At 43.2% G+C, this 22,270-nt stretch overlaps 2 long non-coding RNA genes across 2 annotated transcripts; both read right to left on the bottom strand.

Annotated features, from left to right (window-relative positions):
* Window positions 1-1,456: 1,456 nt before the first annotated feature.
* On the bottom strand, window positions 1,457-6,709 carry LOC141728962 (uncharacterized). The gene is made up of 5 exons (XR_012580215.1): window positions 5,826-6,709; window positions 5,235-5,299; window positions 4,553-4,616; window positions 3,778-3,853; window positions 1,457-3,019 (listed from the first exon to the last, which is right to left on the bottom strand). It is a non-coding gene; the product is annotated as an uncharacterized LOC141728962 (long non-coding RNA).
* An 8,184-nt stretch (window positions 6,710-14,893) lies between these two features.
* On the bottom strand, window positions 14,894-16,691 carry LOC141728914 (uncharacterized). Its single transcript, XR_012580166.1, has 3 exons — window positions 16,141-16,691; window positions 15,557-15,621; window positions 14,894-14,939 (listed from the first exon to the last, which is right to left on the bottom strand). It is a non-coding gene; the product is annotated as an uncharacterized LOC141728914 (long non-coding RNA).
* Between the last annotated feature and the right edge of the window lie 5,579 nt (window positions 16,692-22,270).

Consider the following 22,270-nt stretch of genomic DNA (forward strand, 5'->3'; position numbering starts at 1 on the left):
ATCAGGTCGGTCTCTGCCAGGATACTTAGTGCTTTGTTATTGTAATACCGGGTCGTTGAGGCTTATCTCTTCTTTTGTATTAGTAAAAAGCCTGGCTGGGTGCGGTGGACCCTTCCCCCGAGGCTGTGCTCTCTTACAACATAGGGAAGACACCTGAGAGGGTGGGGGGGGGTTATGCAAAGTGACTCCAAAGTCCAGAATGCTTTGTGGGACCCCGACTCGAAATGCAACGAGAAAACCCCAAAAACAACGAGCCAATTACGAATTGAGAGACTAAGGTGATGTCTGGATGTGAGGAGCCAAGTGCTGAGCCTGCAGAGATGCGGAGCCCCTCTCGCCCTGACCGTGGGAGTCGTCCCCAGCGCTGAGACTGAGGGGACCGCACTGACAACGCAACATCTAAAAGGGACATCAAGCCCTAAAAAGCTCCCACCAGGACTGGATCCCCCGGCTCTGCCCCTAGTGGGGCTCATTAGGCGGTGACCGCACTCGCGCTAATTAGCGCGCACGAGAGCAGCGGGCTCGGTTCGCCTGAGCTCGGCTCCGTTCAGGCAGCCTCGCAAGCCTGGCCTCGGTTCGCTCGAGGCCGTCAGGTTCGGCCGGTCTCGCCTTGCTTCGGCTGAGCTCGTTCCATTCGGCCGAAGGAGGCGTCGTTCGATCGTGTTTTTACAAATATCTTTCTCTATAGATTGTATATTTCTATATTTAGATTTAGACTTCTATAATACTTCTATTATTCCAAATAAAAACCCCGTCTCTAACCAAATAAATACAAAAAACAACCTTCTTTTAAACGAGATTGAAATATTTTTATACTTAGTATAATTATATTCCCATTCATATTTATAGTTTCTTTTGATGCAGTGTACTAATTATATATAATATATGTAAAGTTCTAGAAATGTATTTAAATTATTATTTATATTATGTGTCATATCTACTGCTACAACTAACTTTATATATATATCTGTATTTATTTATGATATATTCCTGTACTTAGATTTCTACATTTATATTGTTTGTATTTATAATTTTTATAATCAAAACCCTGCCTATTGACAAATAAAAAAACCCCGCTTTATTTAGCTATTTAAAAAAATATTTTCATGATTACAATTTTCATGTTTATATTTGTAATTTATTCTAGATTACATGAGAACACACTTGGTCCTGCACCCCAGTGGGGCTTCCTCTCCTGGGGACCTTGGGGTGCCCCAATGGCATCAGAGCCCCAAGTCTTCACCCCCCTCTCCTCTATTTAGAAACTACACAGGAACTTTTTTCTGGAAACAAAGACATTACCTAAATCCTCTCCCCGTGTCCCAGACAGATAGATATTCAGTTATTAGTTGGCTGGGCAGCAGTTTTTTAAATAGAAGGATAAACAAGATGTGAACTTTTTAGCTACAAGCAAATAGGCAAATCTGAACAAGGTACCAATGGCCAGCCACTCAAGTAATTTTGAAGCAATTTTTTAAACAATAAAATACTGCTACCACAAAAATAAAGCAAAAAGCTAACTACTGGCTAAGAAAAAATTAACTTTTGACAGCAACAACATTCCAACCACACAGGCTTTTTCCCAATATCATACCTTATAACTACCTCTCTTGGGAATTCTCATCATGTATCCCAAAAGGAATAAATACCTTAGAGTGTCCTAAAGCAAAAAGTAGCACACATGAGCTCCTCACACTCCTGGCAGTGCACTGAGCTCCTCACACTCCAGGGCAGCGTGCACTGAGTCTGCAACAAATTCTGCTCAGTGAGGGTCTGCAAACAAAGGTTCAACTGATGAATTGAACTGATTTTAAAGGGAGGTTTTGTAAGTGCTGAAGCACAACAAAGAACAAGCAGAAACAATTCTTAAAAAAATCTGCAAGTTTTATTTAGCATATATGCGAGTGATTTCCACCCTGTGGCTTCTCACTTTGATTGGTCTGTAGGTTCAGGAAGATGACAATGCACACTCTGCCTTCCCTGAGCCCCCACGGCAGCTGAGCGCTGCTCCGTGTGCTCAGATCGTCAGGAGCTGGATTACACGTACCCGGACGGACTGGAACTGCTCTGCTGCAGATTCAGGAGACGACGGCAGAGAGGGGCTGGCCGAGGCGTCGTCCGAATTCCATTTCTGTGTGACGAGAAGCGGTTTGTTCCCAACAGCTGCAACATCCCCGGCTCGCTTCCGTGGTGAGTACCGATGGCACACAAATGGCAGCCCGAGGAAATCGTGTTCTGGGCTCCAAGTGGCTGGGACAGGGTCTGATTTTTTGTTTTGCATCTGTATGACGATTAGTACGACAGGGCTCTGAGGGATGACATGGCAACACAGAATTAAAAACTCCTCGATAGAATTACATCGACTTCTAGGAAAAGACAAAAGCCTATCACCCTTCTGCAATCTGCTTTTAATCCAAAGCACACGGATTGTCAGTATACTGCACCGTCCAGCTTTTCAAAGCAGCTTACTTCTGAAGACCAGGAAACATTGATTTCTACAGAAACAATGGGCAACCCCCAGGCTAATTTAAGCACTACTCTTTAATAGGGGATCTGCCAGCGTGCCAGTCCAGCTTCAAGTGCACTTTATTTCAGTCTAACATCCCCACAAAATTCTTCTCACATCTTCCAACCCTGAAATCTTCTTTTTCCCTAAGGCTTCTCATCATTAGCAATTTCCAAGTAACATGGTAGTTTTACAACATTCAAAAATGTCATGCTGGACTGTGCTAGACAGTAATCTGCAAATATAAGCTTAGCAAAGATTGAATTGACTTGTCCAGAGAAAAAACCTACAAGTGAACACCCACACCTGCCTACAAAGAGCTGACAAGCCCCTGGCAGCTACCACATCAAAGCACAGTGGATGTTTCTAATAGAGGGTAAGGATAACAATACCACCTTTTGTTCTCTCCAGCTTGTTTTCCCTGCAGTCATATTTTGCTTCTTAGGATTGTTTTAGTCTCTGTATCTTTTTGGACAGCACCGAGCCTGACGACAAGGACACGAGAGTCTTTCCCTGCCGTAGGGAGAGAACCAGGAAAACAGTTAAAAAAAGAACAGGGTAGTTTGAAATTCATACTTCCAGTGAGAAGCAGCGCCTAACAAACAGAACAAAAGCAAACAAAGCACGATAGCTCCCTGGGGACAGAAGACTTATAAACCCTCCAGGATTTACGACCAACCCCTTCAGGACAGCAGCCAGGTGTCCCATGAGGTGGTGCTGCACCAAAGAACGATCTGACAGGTTCCAAAGAGTCAAATGCACAATATTTTGCAAAGCCGTGAAATCTTGCAAAATAACAAAAATACAATAGATATAAACTACAGGGCAAGAGTACAAGTGTTCGCTTTAAGAGCTGGAACCATCCAGGTGAGCACCTGATAACTGGATCCTCACCAGAGTTTGAACCCTTCGGTACACAGAAGGGTTTTCCCCAGAAATTTCACAGACTGAGTTTTGATAGAAGTACACTTGCCAGATCCTCAGAAGCATCACCCATTCTCCAGGTGTCTGGAGAGAACTGCAAATGGCTCTCACGTAGTTTGAGCTGGTTCTCCAAGGTCTCAGGGTGAATTTCACCAGATGCAACCAAATCGGGCGACTCCCAGTGGGACAGAAGGAACCCAAAGTTTGGGTAAGCAGAGCTGCAGCAAATACTGAGGAAACAAACATAACAGCGTAAAAAATAATAAACCATCCTTTTTTTTTCTCTTGCTTTTGTTTTTTTCTTATTCAGATCAGCATAGCAACTAAAGAGAAGGTGAAAAACTCACCATTACTGAACATTTCATCATCTGTAAGCTGAGCATCCTTAGCATAGAGGACTCCAAAGTTAAAATTCACCGATCCCTGGGAAATAAAACCAAATATTGTATGATAAACAGTCAAACAGCAGACATAAAAATTTGTTTCCTCTAAGGACTTTCAGGTATGTATGTATCTTTGCATACATCCTACACATTAGAACATACACTTTATACCATCACCTAATACATAATATTTTACATTTAAATTTTGACAGTATAGCATGAATTTTTAACTTAAATTGGCGATCTATTATTATTAAGTTGGTACTGAAAGTTATTTCTGCTGTCACGTTCAAAAAAACATTATTTTTTTTTTTTACTGTAATGAGCAATTGATTTCAAAGTCATCACAAGCCCATCAAAATACAAAGCTGTATTCACTGGGCGGGTCTGTGAGCTAGAAGTAGTTAGGCTTGGACTTCCCTCTTGTTCTTCCAGAACCGATAAATCCTGTCAACAAAACCAGGATCTTTAGCCCACTGCTGTGAAAGATTCTACAAGGATGATGGTTTGATTTGTGTTTACAAGTTTTGATTTGAAATGGCCAGTTCAATGGATAAAGACAGTTTAAATAGTATTACGTTACTATTATTATTATTTCTATTATTATTTTTACTATTACTACTACTATTATTATCACCTGCTACTGGAAGAAACAAACCAGTCGTACCTATACTTAATTACTTTTATTTCCAGAAAATAATAAAGAAAAGGAACCAAACCAAAAAAAGTCACTTCCTACCTTTTATATCAAGGGATGAAAAACTTCTCTTGGGCTCTTCTCCAATTTATCAAGACTCATAGCACTGAAAGGCAAACAAAACAGTGCTTTATAGAAGGGCAAGTGCACATTTCAAGGCTGAACCACCAACCGATTGCAGTGACAGCAGTTACAACATGAATCGTTCTGAGAGCCTCTGTTAAATGCAATGTTCTGTGGAACTGCCATTTCTTTCCCAAAATACTAACTTCCAACACTTCCTAAACGTATTTTGTATTTTAAAACAACAGAAGTTAGTGAGACACTGTGTGGAGGTCAGGTTTAAATTTATTTCCTTCTAAAGCACAGAGCTCTGTTCCATCACCCTTCACTTCGGCTCTGCACTGAATCACGGTGAGCATTTGAGGAGTGCTCAATAACCAATTCTATTTCTCTCTTTTTCTAGTTCTCTCTATTCCTGAATAATTAAAGACAAGTCCAATGAAAAATGACAAGTTCAGCATCAAAGTCACACTTTTTCCCTTTGTCTGGTCAAGAACAGGCTCTAAATTCACTTAGTGCTGCCTGCAACGATTAAGACGTGCAAAACCATTTTTACATGTTTTATAGGTTTATCATAAAAGCCACGGAACGCAAGCTCTGAATTACAGGAAAAGGTACACAGTCAAATATCTAAAGGGATCACTTATTTGTAAATGCATACCTTGACAGAGATCGCACTGAGAACGTTTCTGTGGGACTCTAAGGGAGACATATTTTCTGAGTACCCTGTAAACAAGAAAAGCTAGGATATATTACAGGACATACCCACTTTTTCTACATATTCAAATAGGATTTTTAATAAAAACAACTCAGTTGAAAAAGAAAGAAGAAAACCAAGGTCATTTTACTCAGCTATATTTACTCCTGATTTAGAGAAAAAAAAAGTCACGGGTGCTGCAAAGAAAAAAAAAAGTGAACCATAAACGCCTACAGTACAATTTTAAAACAAGTGCTTGGATAAAAGAATCTCATGGAACGTGAAGTAGAAAAAAAGTGAAACCACTATCAGACCTGCCTATTTTCTCACCTTGGTACAAGAAAATCCTAAAAGCAGTATAAAGTCACTGCCTAAAACCGGTCATGGGATGTAACCAAGAAGAATTTAGGCATTTGCTAATCTAGACAGAAAGCTTTTCTGGATGCTAGTGTCAAATCACAAGTTTTGTCTTTCAGAAGCCCGACAATGCTGGAAAGCACTTTCCCTGGGGCTCGGGAGGGCAGGGGCAGAAGGGGATGAGTTTGCAGATCGCACCTGTGCCATCGGAAGGATACAGCCCGCCTGCTCCCTGCGCTGGGCATTCTCCCGGCCATCTCTGGCTTTACCGCTCAGCGCCGCCCCATCCGTTTGCATGGCAGAAAGAGCCTCGAGCACTAGCGCAGGCAGCAGCCCAGTCATTCCGGCGATATCGCAGCGCCCTCTGCTCGCAACGCCCAACACGCGGCGGAGCCGCCTCCGCCCGCAGCACCGGCAGCAGCCCGAGGGAGACGGCTGCAGCTCGGGGGCTGCTGCGCCTCCGCCAGCCTGAGGGCAGCCGCCCCACCGGGACCGCGGGAGCGCCCGGCGCCGCTCGCCCGGGGCGGCTCCTGCAGCTCCCGGCCCGCGGCAGCAAAGCACCGCCTCGCCCTCCGCCATCGCTACCGCTGAGTGAGGCCGAAGAACCGGGCCGACGCTCCTTCCGCGCTGCTCAGCTCCGTGCGGGCGGCCAGACGGAGGCTTCGCCCCTCCGGCGGCGCCGCCGCGGCGCCGTCCCGCGCGGGAGAGGTGCCGGGAGCAGCCCGCGCACAGCCCCGCGCGGCCGCCTGGCACGCCAGCCACTCCGGTGCCCCGTCAGCCGTTGCGTCACACGCCTCGCCGGCAGCAGGGCCTGCCGGGACTTGTAGTCTCGGGCTGACAGCCACTGCTCCGTCCTCCGCCACCGGGAGCTGCAGTCCCTCCCGGGCATCAAACGGGTCCTTCGCCCCCGGGCGGGGAAGGACCTGAGGCAGCAACGCTCCTCCCGAATGCCCTCTCTTTTTCGCTCCAACCTTTTTTCTTTTTTCACTCTGCTTTTCACCCCTTCCCTTCCCTCTTGTGGTCCTGATTCCTTTCCTTTCCTTCCCTTCCCTTTTTTTCTATTTCTGATCTTGGTTTTCCTTTCTAGCTTTAGAGTAAAAAAGCAGCAGTAGAAAGTTTCAGGCTACCTGGGAGTAAAAAAAACCTCCAAAACGAAAATGATGTAAAGAAAACTATTTATTCACTGGGAGCCTGAAATTTTCTACTGCTGCACATGACATAGAGCTTTTATTTCTTCTTATAGATAGTTGATATTTTATACTTACTTTATACAGCGCCCCCTGCCGTGTGTGTCGGCGAACTGCAGCCCCAGTGCTCCCTGCCGTCTGTCCCGGCGCACTGCAGGCACAGCGCCCTCTGCCGTGTGCCCCGGAGACCTGCAGGGAGAGCGCTGCGGCGTCCTTCGGTTCTGTTTCAAGAAACTCGGCTCAATTCGGCTTGCTTCGGCTCTTGGTCTAAACTCGTTTCAGTTCGGCTCTACGGCCCAACTCGGCACGCTTGGGCTAAACTCGGTCACATTCGGCGCATTGTCTAAATGCGGCCAGTGTCGGCTACCCTCGGCTATCGATTCCAGTCGTCTATCATCGGCTCTTGGTGTAAACTCGGCTGTTTTCGGCCACACTCGGCTCTTCGGCTCAAGTCGCCTCTGTTCGGCCACACTCGGCTCTTCGGCTCAAGTCGCCTCTTCTCGGCAACACTCGGCTCTGCGCCTCTTCCGAACAATTCGGCCCCGCTCGAAATATACCTATTTTTACATTGGAAGTATACATTTCTCTTAGGATTTTTACTTCTCTAACACTTGCAGGATTCAAAATAAAACCCCTGCCTCCACCCACGTTAAAGCCAAAAAGAAAACCCTTTCTTCTCAACTGTATTTCAATATTTTTTAAAATTCTGCTTTTCAGGTCCATATTCACATTTACATTTAAAATGTATACTTACGTATGCTGTTATTTGTATTCTCCATTACATCTCTTCCTATTATCTCTATTTACTTATATTTTGTGTTTATATCTATATTTATATCTTGATTGTATATCTCAATATTGAGAAATATATACCAATAATATCTACATTCATATCATTTAAAATAAAAACCCTGCCTCTAACCCAGTAAGAATAAAAAAAACCCCAACCCTTTCTTTCAAACAATATTTAAATAGGTTTTATCCTTATGTCTGATTTTTATATTCCTATTTGCATTTATAATGTACATTAATGTATATTGCTTACTTATACATTTATCTTTATCAATCTCAATTTGTACATAAATTTATATTCTATATTACATCTGATGCGAGCAGTTATATATTTTTATACATATTTTTATACATTGATTATATATTTCTGCGTCAAGATTTTTACTTCTGTAACACTTATTTAAAATAAAACCCCTGCCTCTACTTAAATAAAAGCCAAAAAATTCCCTTTCTTTTAAACTATACTTACCTATTTTTATATTTATATTCCCATTTATAATTTATATTGCCGTATCATGTTATTTATATTCTATACTACAACTCTTCATATTACTTACCTATATTTATAGTTCAATTTGTAGTCATAGTTTAGCAATCTCCCTTTATATATTTATTATCTATTTCTATCTTAAGATTCACACTTCTATTATTTAAAATAAAACTCCTGCCTCTAACCAAATCAAAACCAAGGACACTTCTTTATTTCAACCACATTTAAAATTTAACAAGTAACTTTATCTTTCAAAATTATAATCATATTTAGATTGATAATTTTCATTCATTATATTCATAGATATTGTATATATCTTAGGGAGAATGCCCTCTAATATAATCATAGATAGAAAATTTCTGTATTGTATATTTCTTTTACTTGGATTTATTTAATATCAATATTTATAGATATTTGTATTTCCCTATATATTTGTATCTGAATTTTTATTTTATTTCTATTTATATGATTTATTAATAAAAACAGGTCTACAACCTAATAAAACCCCCAATTTAACTATATTTAAGTATTTTTATATTTACAATCTATATTTATATATCTTTGTGCATATATATAATAGACTATCATTTATCTATATGATATCTTACAATTCTATACCATGAATTATAGTTTTATATATGTATCTGTTCTCAATATTTATGTTTACCACTCTAATGTTATATTTCTTTTTAAATGTATATTTATTTCTATTTTCATCTCTATATTAAACCATATAAATAAGCCACAACAATACCGTACCTTTGTCAGCACCGGCACGCAGCACACGCTCATCCCATCGCAGCACATCAAAACAAAACCTATTTTTATCACTAACGGAACAAACATCCCACAACACTGAACCCTCATAAACACTCAAATAAACCTAACCCAAAATAAATTTTAAATCCCACTTCAACTAGCCCAAAACCTGCGCACATGCTCATCATAAACATCCGCCTAAACCAGTATCTCAAAAACCCCAAAAACCTCAAATACACCTTGAAAATGACACAACTGCTAAGAAAAACAAACACCCACTAAAAATTAAATCAAACCAACTCACTAGACTCAAAACTGTACAACTGACCCTAAACAGTACTAAAAGAAGCCCCCAAAGCTCTACCTTTATGCTAATGCACAAATAAAAACCAATAATCTATAAAACTTAATTTAAAATTAAAAGAAAACTAATTCAAAGCATAAAAATAAAAAATCTAAACTGTTAAAATACTAAAAAATATCACTACCCAAATTAAAAAACATATTGCCTATAAAAACCCACCACGTGAATACCCCTGGCACCAAAAATAAAACTAAAAAAACCTATCGAACCAGAAAGAAAACGGAACTTAGGAAAACCAAAACCATAACGTTCAAGTACTCACACCACATCCCTTACCGGACAGCAACTATAAACAACATCAAACCATACAATCAATTCTAAAAACCACCTTAAAACCACTACATTGAAAAACCTTTCAAAAATTAAACACTGCATTTAACAAAAGCCATCGAATAAATTCACACCCACAAACTCCGCCAGCCCACCTGGCCCAACCAAAGCTGGATGTTTATGCATACAGTAAACAAAACCAAAACCCCAGTAATACCTATCAGAAGTCTGTGAAAGAAACCTATTGAAATCAATCCTGCCTCAAATACAAACCAACCCATCCAGAAAGTTAGTTCACTCAAAAAACAACTTACACTGAGTTAATAATACCAAGAAATAAAACAACACACCATATACCACCAATGAATATAATAGTCAAGTAAAGAAAAACTACATTTTTTTTTCTTTTTGTTTTCTAAACTAACTTCTTTTATTAGCTAGAACAAAAGATTTTGCCAGGACTGTAACAACAACTTCTTCTCCTCCTTCTCCTTCTGAAATGTCCCTTTCCCAAATTCCTTACAACTTCTGAGTTTACATCCAAGCAAAAAGCGAAATTCGTGCACTTGTGCGTTCGATGCTCCTGTCAGATTCTCTGTTTCCCTCCACATCTTCTTACACTTTCAGTCTTCACCCTGTCCTGCCGTGATGAGTTTGACGGAAGAATTGGTAAACGTTAAGAGAGGCTTTCCCTGCCTCCCTCCCCAGCGCTGGTTTCCTTAGTGCATTTCATTCAATCCCAAGCCGGCAATGATACACGCTCACCTCAAGGCTCATGTTATGAACAAAAATTCAGTTAATATTTTTTTTGTGAGACGGAGTTGCAGGGACGCCATCAGGTCGGTCTCTGCCAGGATACTTAGTGCTTTGTTATTGTAATACCGGGTCGTTGAGGCTTATCTCTTCTTTTGTATTAGTAAAAAGCCTGGCTGGGTGCGGTGGACCCTTCCCCCGAGGCTGTGCTCTCTTACAACATAGGGAAGACACCTGAGAGGGTGGGGGGGGGTTATGCAAAGTGACTCCAAAGTCCAGAATGCTTTGTGGGACCCCGACTCGAAATGCAACGAGAAAACCCCAAAAACAACGAGCCAATTACGAATTGAGAGACTAAGGTGATGTCTGGATGTGAGGAGCCAAGTGCTGAGCCTGCAGAGATGCGGAGCCCCTCTCGCCCTGACCGTGGGAGTCGTCCCCAGCGCTGAGACTGAGGGGACCGCACTGACAACGCAACATCTAAAAGGGACATCAAGCCCTAAAAAGCTCCCACCAGGACTGGATCCCCCGGCTCTGCCCCTAGTGGGGCTCATTAGGCGGTGACCGCACTCGCGCTAATTAGCGCGCACGAGAGCAGCGGGCTCGGTTCGCCTGAGCTCGGCTCCGTTCAGGCAGCCTCGCAAGCCTGGCCTCGGTTCGCTCGAGGCCGTCAGGTTCGGCCGGTCTCGCCTTGCTTCGGCTGAGCTCGTTCCATTCGGCCGAAGGAGGCGTCGTTCGATCGTGTTTTTACAAATATCTTTCTCTATAGATTGTATATTTCTATATTTAGATTTATACTTCTATAATACTTCTATTATTCCAAATAAAAACCCCGTCTCTAACCAAATAAATACAAAAAACAACCTTCTTTTAAACGAGATTGAAATATTTTTATACTTAGTATAATTATATTCCCATTCATATTTATAGTTTCTTTTGATGCAGTGTACTAATTATATATATGTAAAGTTCTAGAAATGTATTTAAATTATTATTTATATTATGTGTCATATCTACTGCTACAACTAACTTTATATATATATCTGTATTTATTTATGATATATTCCTGTACTTAGATTTCTACATTTATATTGTTTGTATTTATAATTTTTATAATCAAAACCCTGCCTATTGACAAATAAAAACAACCTGCTTTATTTAGCTATTTAAAAAAATATTTTCATGATTATAATTTTCATGTTTATATTTATAATTTATTCTAGATTACATGAGAACACACCTGCTCCTGCACCCCAGTGGGGCTTCCTCTCCTGGGGACCTTGGGGTGCCCCAACGGCATCAGAGCCCCGAGTCTTCACCCCCCTCTCCTCTATTTAGAAACTACACAGGAACTTTTTTCTGGAAACAAAGACATTACCTAAATCCTCTCCCCGTGTCCCAGACAGATAGATGTTCAGTTATTAGTTGGCTGGGCAGCAGTTTCTTAAATAGAATGATAAACAAGATGTGAACTTTTTAGCTACAAGCAAATAGGCAAATCTGAACAAGGTACCGATGGCCAGCCACCGAAGTTATTTTGAAGCAATTTTTTAAACAATAAAATACTGCTACCACAAAAATAAAGCAAAAAGCTAACTACTGGCTAAGAAAAAATTAACTTTTGACAACAACAACATTCCAACCACACAGGCTTTTTTCCCGATATCATACCTTATAACTACCTCTCTTGGGAATTCTCATCATGTATCCCAAAAGGAATAAATACCTTAGAGCGTCCTAAAGCAAAAAGTAGCACACATGAGCTCCTCACACTCCCGGCAGTGCACTGAGCTCCTCACACTCCAGCGCAGCGTGCACTGAGTCTGCAACAAATTCTGCTCAGTGAGGGTCTGCAAACAAAGGTTCAACTGATGAATTGAACTGATTTTATAGGGATGTTTTCTAAGCACAGAAGCACAAAAAAGAACAAGCAGAAACAATTCTTAAAAAAATCTGCAAGTTTTATTTAGCATATATGCGAGTGATTTCCACCCTGTGGCTTCTCACTTTGATTGGTCTGTAGGTTCAGGAAGATGACAATGCACACTCTGCCTTCCCTGAGCCCCCACGGCAGCTGAGCGCTGCTCCGTGTGCTCAGATCGTCAGGAGCTGGATTACACGTACCCGGACGGACTGCAACTGCTCTGCTGCAGATTCAGGAGACGACGGCAGAGAGGGGCTGGCCGAGGCGTCGTCCGAATTCCATTTCTGTGTGACGAGAAGCGGTTTGTTCCCAACAGCTGCAACATCCCCGGCTCGCTTCCGCGGTGAGTACCGATGGCACACAAATGGCAGCCCGAGGAAATCGTGTTCTGGGCTCTAAGTGGCTGGGACAGGGTCTGATTTTTTGTTTTGTATCTGTATGACGATTAGTACGACAGGGCTCTGAGGGATGACATGGCAACACAGAATTAAAAACTCCTCGATAGGATTACATCGACTTCTAGGAAAAGACAAAAGCCTGTCACCCTTCTGAAATCTGCTTTTAATCCAAAGCACACGGATTGTCACTATGCTGCACCTTCCAGCTTTTCAAAACAGCTTACTTCTGAAGACCAGGAAACATTGATTTCTACAGAAACAATGGGCAACCCCCAGGCTAATTTAAGCACTACTCTTTAATAGGGGATCTGCCAGCGTGCCAGTCCAGCTTCAAGTGCGCTTTATTTCAGTCTCACATCCCCACAAAATTCTTCTCACATCTTCCAACCCTGAAATCTTCTTTTTCCCTAAGGCTTCTCATCATTAGCAATTTCCAAGTAACATGGTATTTTTACAACATTCAAAAATGTCATGCTGGACTGTGCTAGAGAGTAATCTGCAAATATAAGCTTAGCAAAGATTGAATTGACTTGTCCAGAGAAAAAACCTACAAGTGAACACCCACACCTGCCTACAAAGAGCTAACAAGCCCCTGGCAGCTACCAGCATCAAAGCACAGTGGATGTTTCTAATAGAGGGTAAGGATAACAATACCACCTTTTGTTCTCTCCAGCTTGTTTTCCCTGCAGTCATATTTTGCTTCTTATGATTGTTTTAGTCTCTGTATCTTTTTGGACAGCACCGAGCCTGACGACAAGGACACGAGAGTCTTTCCCTGCCGTAGGGAGAGAACCAGGAAAACAGTTAAAAAAAGAACAGGGTAGTTTGAAATTCATACTTCCAGTGAGAAGCAGCGCCTAACAAACAGAACAAAGGAAACAAAGCACGATAGCTCCCTGGGGACAGAAGACTTATAAACCCTCCAGGATTTACGACCAACCCCTTCAGGACAGCAGCCAAGTGTCCCATGAGGTGGTGCTGCACCAAAGAACCACCTGACAGGTTCCAAAGAGTCAAATGCACAATATTTTGCAAAGCCGTGAAATCTTGCAAAATAACAAAAATACAATAGATATAAACTACAGGGCAAGAGTACAAGTGTTCGCTTTAAGAGCTGGAACCATCCAGGTGAGCACCTGATAACTGGATCCTCACCAGAGTTTGAACCCTTCGGTACACAGAAGGGTTTTCCCCAGAAATTTCACAGACTGAGTTTTGATAGAAGTACACTTGCCAGATCCTCAGAAGCATCACCCATTCTCCAGGTGTCTGGAGAGAACTGCAAATGGCTCTCACGTAGTTTGAGCTGGTTCTCCAAGGTCTCAGGGTGAGTTTCACCAGATGCAACCAAATCGGGCAACTCCCAGTGGGACAGAAGGAACCCAAAGTTTGGGTAAGCAGAGCTGCAGCAAATACTGAGGAAACAAACATAACAGCGTAAAAAATAATAAACCATCCTTTTTTTTTCCTCTTGCTTTTGTTTTTTTCTTATTCAGATCAGCATAGCAATTAAAGAGAAGGTGAAAAACTCACCATTACTGAACATTTCATCATCTGTAAGCCGAGCATCCTTAGCATAGAGGACTCCAAAGTTAAAATTCACCGATCCCTGGGAAATAAAACCAAATATTGTATGATAAACAGTCAAACAGCAGACATAAAAATTTGTTGCCTCTAAGCACTTTCAGGTATGTATGTATCTTTGCATACATCCTACACACTAGAACATACACTTTATACCATCACCTAATACATAATATTTTACCTTTAAATTTTGATAGTATAGCATGAATTTTTAACTTAAATTGGCGATCTATTATTATTAAGTTGGTACTGAAAGTTATTTCTGCTGTCACGTTCAAAAAAACATTATTTTTTTTTTTTACTGTAATGAGCAATGGATTTCAAAGTCATCACAAGCCCATCAAAATACAAAGCTGTATTCACTGGACGGGTCTGTGAGCTAGAAGTAGTTAGGCTTGTACTTCCCTCTTGTTCTTCCAGAACCGATAAATCCTGTCAACAAAACCAGGATCTTTAGCCCACTGCTGTGAAAGATTCTACAAGGATGATGGTTTGATTTGTGTTTACAAGTTTTGATTTGAAATGGCCAGTTCAATGGATAAAGACAGTTTAAGTAGCATTATGTTACTATTATTATTATTTTTTCTATTATTATTTTTACTATTACTACTACTATTATTATCACCTGCTACTGGAAGAAACAAACCAGTCGTACCTATACTTAATTACTTTTATTTCCAGAAAATAATAAAGAAAAAGAACCAAACCAAAAAAAGTCACTTCCTACCTTTCATATCAAGGGATGAAAAATTTCTCTTGGGCTCTTCTCCAATTTATCAAGACTCATAGCACTGAAAGGCAAACAAAACAGTGCTTTATAGAAGGGCAAGAGCACATTTCAAGGCTGAACCACCAACCGATTGCAGTGACAGCAGTTACAACACGAATCGTTCCGAGAGCCTCTGTTAAATGCAATGTTCTGTGGAACTGCCATTTCTTTCCCAAAATACTAACTTCCAACACTTCCTAAACGTATTTTGTATTTTAAAACAACAGAAGTTAGTGAGACACTGTGTGGAGGTCAGGTTTAAATTTATTTCCTTCTAAAGCACAGAGCTCTGTTCCATCACCCTTCACTTCGGCTCTGCACTGAATCACGGTGAGCATTTGAGGAGTGCTCAATAACCAATTCTATTTCTCTCTTTTTCTAGTTCTCTCTATTCCTGAATAATTAAAGACAAGTCCAATGAAAAATGACAAGTTCAGCATCAAAGTCACACTTTTTCCCTTTGTCTGGTCAAGAACAGGCTCTAAATCCACTTAGTGCTGCCTGCAACGATTAAGACGTGCAAAACCATTTTTACATGTTTTATAGGTTTATCATAAAAGGCATGGAATGCAAGCTCTGAATTACAGGAAAAGGTACACAGTCAAATATCTAAAGGATCACTTATTTGTAAATGCATACCTTGACAGAGATCGCACTGAGAACGTTTCTGTGGGACTCTAAGGGAGACATATTTTCTGAGTACCCTGTAAACAAGAAAAGCTAGGATATATTACAGGACATACCCCCTTTTTCTACATATTCAAATAGGATTTTTAATAAAAACAACTCAGTTGAAAAAGAAAGAAGAAAACCAAGGTCATTTTACTCAGCTATATTTACTCCCGATTTAGAGAAAAAAAAAAAAGTCACGGGTGCTGCAAAGAAAAAAAAAGTGAACCATAAACGCCTACAGTACAATTTTAAAACAAGTGCTTGGATAAAAGAATCTCATGGAACGTGAAGTAGAAAAAAAGTGAAACCACTATCAGACCTGCCTATTTTCTCACCTTGGTACAAGAAAATCCTAAAAGCAGTATGCCTAAAACCGGTCATGGGATGTAACCAAGAACAATTTAGGCATTTGCTAATCTAGACAGAAACCTTTTCTGGATGCTAGTGTCAAATCACAAGTTTTGTCTTTCAGAAGCCCGACAATGCTGGAAAGCACTTTCCCTGGGGCTGGGGAGGGCAGGGGCAGAAGGGGATGAGTTTGCAGATCGCACCTGTGCCATCGGAAGGATACAGCCCGCCTGCTCCCTGCGCTGGGCATTCTCCCGGCCATCTCTGGCTTTACCGCTCAGCGCCGCTCCATCCGTTTGCATGGCAGAAAGAGCCTCGAGCACTAGCGCAGGCAGCAGCCCAGTCATTCCGGCGATATCGCAGCGCTCTCTGCTCGCAACGCCCAACACGCGGCGGAGCCGCCTCCGCCCGCAGCACCGGCAGCAGCCCGAGGGAGACGGCTGCAGCTCGGGGGCTGCTGCGCCTCCGCCAGCCTGAGGGCAGCCGCCCCACCGGGACCGCGGGAGCGCCCGGCGCCGCTCGCCCGGGGCGGCTCCTGCAGCTCCCGGCCCGCGGCAGCAAAGCACCGCCTCGCCCTCCGCCATCGCTACCGCTGATTGAGGCCGAAGAACCGGGCCGACGCCCCTTCCGCGCTGCTCAGCTCCGTGCGGGCGGCCAGACGGAGGCTTCGCCCCTCCGGCGTCGCCGCCGCGGCGCCGTCCCGAGCGGGACGGGCCGGTAGCTGCCCGGGCACAGCGCCGCGCGGCCGCCTGGCACGCCAGCCACTCATGTGCCGCGTCAGCCGTTGCGTCACACGCCTCGCCGGCAGCAGGGCATGCCGGGACTTGTAATCTCGGGCTGACAGCCACTGCTCCGTCCTCCGCCACCGGGAGCTGCAGTCCCTCCCGGGCATCAAACGGGTCCTTCGCCCCAGGGCGGGGAAGGACCTGAGGCAGCAACGCTCCTCCCGAATGCCCTCTCTTTTTCGCTCCAACTCTTTTTTCCTTTTTCACTCTGCTTTTCACCCCTTCCCTTCCCTCTTGTGGTCCTGATTCCTTTCCTTTCCTTCCCTTCCCTTTTTTCTATTTCTGATCTTGGTTTTCCTTTCTAGCTTTAGAGTAAAAAAGCAGCAGTAGAAAGTTTCAGGCTACCTGGGAGTAAAAAAAACCTGCAAAACGAAAATGATTTAAAGAAAACTATTTATTCCCTGGGAGCCTGAAATTTTCTACTGCTGCACGTGACATAGAGCTTTTATTCCTTCTTATAGAGAGTTGATATTTTTTAACTTACTTTATACAGCGCCCCCTGCCGTGTGCCCCGGAGACCTGCAGGGAGAGCGCTGCGGCGTCCTTCGGTTCTGTTTCAAGAAACTCGGCTCAATTCGGCTTGCTTCGGCTCTTGGTCTAAACTTGTTTCAGTTCGGCTCTTCGGCCGAACTCGGCACGGTGCGGCTAAACTCGGTCATATTCAGCACATTCTCTAAATGCGGCCAGTGTCGGCTCCACTCGGCTATCGGTTCCAGTCGGCTATCATCGGCTCTTGGTGTAAACTCGGCTGTTTTCGGCTACACTCGCTCTTCGGGTAAACTCGGCTGTTTTCGGCTACCATCGGTTCTTCGGGCAAACTCGGCTGTTTTCGGCTACCATCGGCTCTTCGGGCAAACTCGGCTGTTTTCGGCCACACTCGGCTCTTCGGGTAAACTCGGCTGTTTTCGGCTACCATCGGCTCTTCGGGCAATCTCGGCTGTTTTCGGCTACACTCGGCCCTTCGGGTAAACTCGGCTGTTTTCGGAAACACTCGGCTCTTCGGGTAAACTCGGTTATTGTCGGCAACACTCGGCTCTTCGGTTCAAGTCGGGATTTTTCGGCCATCCTCGGCTCGCTGTGGGCGGGAGAGCGGGCATGAGAGGACCCCGGCGCAGACAGGCCAGGTTTACCCAGATGCCTGTCACAAATCCGCAGAAATACGCCCGCCCGCGGCGTCGCTGAGCCCACAGCATGTATCGGATACGCTTCAAACGCCACAGAAAAATCCGTCGGGGCCGCCATGACGTCGGTATTCCATGCAGGCAGTTCACTTACACCCACCGGGGTCCTCCACTTCCCCGCCATCTCGAGAAGGTCAACGAAAAGTCCGAGACACCCGCGACACGCCACTCCCAGCATGGCGGCCTCTCGCCTGCCTGCCGGCGCACGGCTGCAGTACCGCGCTCTGCCCACAAGGCGGCAGCACTGCCGCCCGCCCCAGACGGGGGCGCAGCGCGCCTCGGGCCTGCGGGCAGCGACCGCGGCAAAAAAGAACAGGGGCGACCCCAGACAAAAACTGCTCTGAAATAAATGCCAAAAACCTGCCTCTTATCCGACCAGAACCAAACAAACCCCCTTGGTTTAAAATCCTATTAAAATCAATTTGATAGTCCTATTTTTCGTATTTATATTCACATGCATATTTATAGTGGACATTGATGTAGCATGTAATTTATAAAATATATTCTGTGTATTCCTACTGTTTCTATTTATTTATATTTTCTGGTTTTAAAAAAATCTTTCTATATTTATTGTATATTTCTATGTTAAAAGAATGATAGAAATGTAATTTTAATTATTTAAAATAAAAATCCCATACTAACTAAACAAATACAAAAAAGCTCTATTCTTTTAAACTATATTGAAATATTTTTATATTTATAGCTTGCCTGACTATATTCACATTTATATTTATAGTTTATATTTTATATTTATAGCTTGCATGACTATATTCACATTTATATTTATAGTTTATATTTAAGCATTATATTAATCATGATATATAATATGTGTCCTATTCAAATAATAGAAATAAATTATTTTTTAAATTATGTACCATATCTACTGCTACAACTTATTTTATCTTAGATTTTTAATTTTATATTAGCCTTTTGCTCCTTATGATCTGTTTCTATACTTAGATTTCTATCTTTATATTACTTGTATTTATCATTTTTGTACTAAAACCCCTGCTTTTGCCAAATAAAAAACAAAAACCCCCTTTATGTTAAAATGCTTTAAAAAACTTATATCAATATGGTGTAATATATAACAAATGATAGATAAGATAAACATAAAAAAATTCATATCAATTTTATATCTATTTCTTACAATATAGGCTGAGGTAAACAGTGCAAGTGTAAACAGAGCGTAAGTACACACAATATAAGGTGACACACTTACATACAGTATAAACCAACACAGGTACACACAAAATAAACCAATATAGGTACATCCAATGTAAGTACATATAGTATAAACCAACATAGGTACATACAGTATAAGTACATACAGTATAAGCCAGCATAGGTACACACAATAGAGGTACATACAACATAAGGCAACATAGGCAAATACAATACAAGCCAGGACTTGAGATAACTCTCTGGAAGACGAATTCTTGAGCCCTGTACCCTTTGAAAAGATGGAACCTAAGGAACTGCTGCAGTCACCTGAGGAGGTGCATCTGAAAAAAAGTCAGGACAAAAGTCAAAGGGCTGCAGAATAACTTAAGTGCTCGGCTAAATTGGGCTGTAATCGGCAAAACTCGGCTATTGTCGGCTGCATTCGGCTGGATGCGCCTCTTCGGCCGAACTCGGCTCGCTTCGGCCGAATTCGGAGCCTCTCTGTGCGCTCGGCGCGGCTCGGCTTCATTGAGCCGAACTCGGAGCCGCTCTGTGCGCTCGGCTCGTTCGGCTCGCTTCGGCCGAACTCGGAGCTGCTCTGTACGTTCGGCGCGGCTCGGCTTCATTCAGCCGAACTCGGAGCCGCTCTGTGCGCTCGGCGCGGCTCGGCTTCATTGAGCCGAACTCGGAGCCGCTCTGTGCGCACGGCGCGGCGCGCCTCGGCTCGCTTCGGCCGAACTCGGAGCCGCTCTGTACATTCAGCGCGGCTCGGCTTCATTCAGCCGAACTCGGAGCCGCTCTGTGCGCTCGGCGCGGCTCGTGTCGCTTCGGCCGAACTCGGAGCCGCTCTGTGCGCTCGGCGCGGCTCGGCTCGCTTCGGCCGAACTCGGAGCGGCTCTGTGCGCTCGGCGCGCCTCGGCTCGGCTCGGCTCCCTGAGGGCGGGCAAGCGGCGCCGCCTCACGTTAAACGCGCCCGGCTCGGGGCTCTCCTGCTGCCGCGTCCCGCGGGCGGCCCGCCCATCGCACGGACACGACCGGGAGCGCGGGGCGGCACAGGGGCTCATTAGGCGGTGACCGCACTCGCGCTAATTAGCGCGCACGAGAGCAGCGGGCTCGGTTCGCCTGAGCTCGGCTCCGTTCAGGCAGCCTCGCAAGCCTGGCCTCGGTTCGCTCGAGGCCGTCAGGTTCGGCCGGTCTCGCCTTGCTTCGGCTGAGCTCGTTCCATTCGGCCGAAGGAGGCGTCGTTCGCTCGTGTTTTTACAAATATCTTTCTCTATAGATTGTATATTTCTATATTTAGATTTATACTTCTATAATACTTCTATTATTCCAAATAAAAACCCTGTCTCTAACCAAATAAATACAAAAAACAACCTTCTTTTAAACGAGATTGAAATATTTTTATACTTAGTATAATTATATTCCCATTCATATTTATAGTTTCTTTTGATGCAGTGTATTGATTATATATAATATATGTAAAGATCTAGAAATGTATTTATTATTTATATTATGTATCATATGTACTGCTGCAACTAATTTTTTCTTGTTTTTAAACTTTATATATATATCTGTATTTATTTATGATATATTCCTATACTTAGATTTCTACATTTATATTGTTTGTATTTATGATTTTTATAATCAAAACCCTGCCTATTGACAAATAAAAAAACCCCGCTTTATTTAGCTATTTAAAAAATATTTTCATGATTATAATTTTCATGTTTATATTTATAATTTATTCTAGATTACATGAGAACACACCTGCTCCTGCACCCCAGTGGGGCTTCCTCTCCTGGGGACCTTGGGGTGCCCCAATGGCATCAGAGCCCCGAGTCTTCACCCCCCTCTCCTCTATTTAGAAACTACACAGGAACTTTTTTCTGGAAACAAAGACATTACCTAAATCCTCTCCCCGTGTCCCAGACAGATAGATGTTCAGTTATTAGTTGGCTGGGCAGCAGTTTCTTAAATAGAATGATAAACAAGATGTGAACTTTTTAGCTACAAGCAAATAGGCAAATCTGAACAAGGTACCGATGGCCAGCCACTCAAGTTATTTTGAAGCAATTTTTTAAACAATAAAATACTGCTACCACAAAAATAAAGCAAAAAGCTAACTACTGGCTAAGAAAGAATTAACTTTTGACAGCAACAACATTCCAACCACACAGGCTTTTTTCCCGATGTCATACCTTATAACTACCTCTCTTGGGAATTCTCATCATGTATCCCAAAAGGAATAAATACCTTAGAGCGTCCTAAAGTAAAAAGTAGCACACATGAGCTCCTCACACTCCTGGCAGTGCACTGAGCTCCTCACACTCCAGCGCAGCGTGCACTGAATCTGCAACAAATTCTGCTCAGTGAGGGTCTGCAAACAAAGGTTCAACTGATGAATTGAACTGATTTTATAGGGATGTTTTCTAAGCACAGAAGCACAAAAAAGAACAAGCAGAAACAATTCTTAAATAAATCTGCAAGTTTTATTTAGCATATATGCGAGTGATTTCCAACCTGTGGCTTCTCACTTTGATTGGTCTGTAGGTTCAGGAAGATGACAATGCACACTCTGCCTTCCCTGAGCCCCCACGGCAGCTGAGCGCTGCTCCGTGTGCTCAGATCGTCAGGAGCTGGATTACACGTACCCGGACGGACTGCAACTGCTCTGCTGCAGATTCAGGAGACGACGGCAGAGAGGGGCTGGCCGAGGCGTCGTCCGAATTCCATTTCTGTGTGACGAGAAGCGGTTTGTTCCCAACAGCTGCAACATCCCCGGCTCGCTTCCGTGGTGAGTACCGATGGCACACAAATGGCAGCCCGAGGAAATCGTGTTCTGGGCTCTAAGTGGCTGGGACAGCGTCTGATGTTTTGTTTTGCATCTGTATGACGATTAGTACGACAGGGCTCTGAGGGATGACATGGCAACACAGAATTAAAAACTCCTCGATAGAATTACATCGACTTCTAGGAAAAGACAAAAGCCTATCACCCTTCTGAAATCTACTTTTAATCCAAAGCACGGGGATTGTCACTATACTGCACCTTCCAGCTTTTCAAAGCAGCTTACTTCTGAAGACCAGGAAACATTGATTTCTACAGAAACAATGGGCAACCCCCAGGTTAATTTAAGCACTACTCTTTAATAGGGGATCTGCCAGCATGCCAGTCCAGCTTCAAGTGCACTTTATTTCAGTCTA

The sequence above is a fragment of the Zonotrichia albicollis genome, chromosome 4, assembly GCF_047830755.1.
Source record: "Zonotrichia albicollis isolate bZonAlb1 chromosome 4, bZonAlb1.hap1, whole genome shotgun sequence".
Lineage (NCBI taxonomy): Eukaryota > Metazoa > Chordata > Aves > Passeriformes > Passerellidae > Zonotrichia > Zonotrichia albicollis.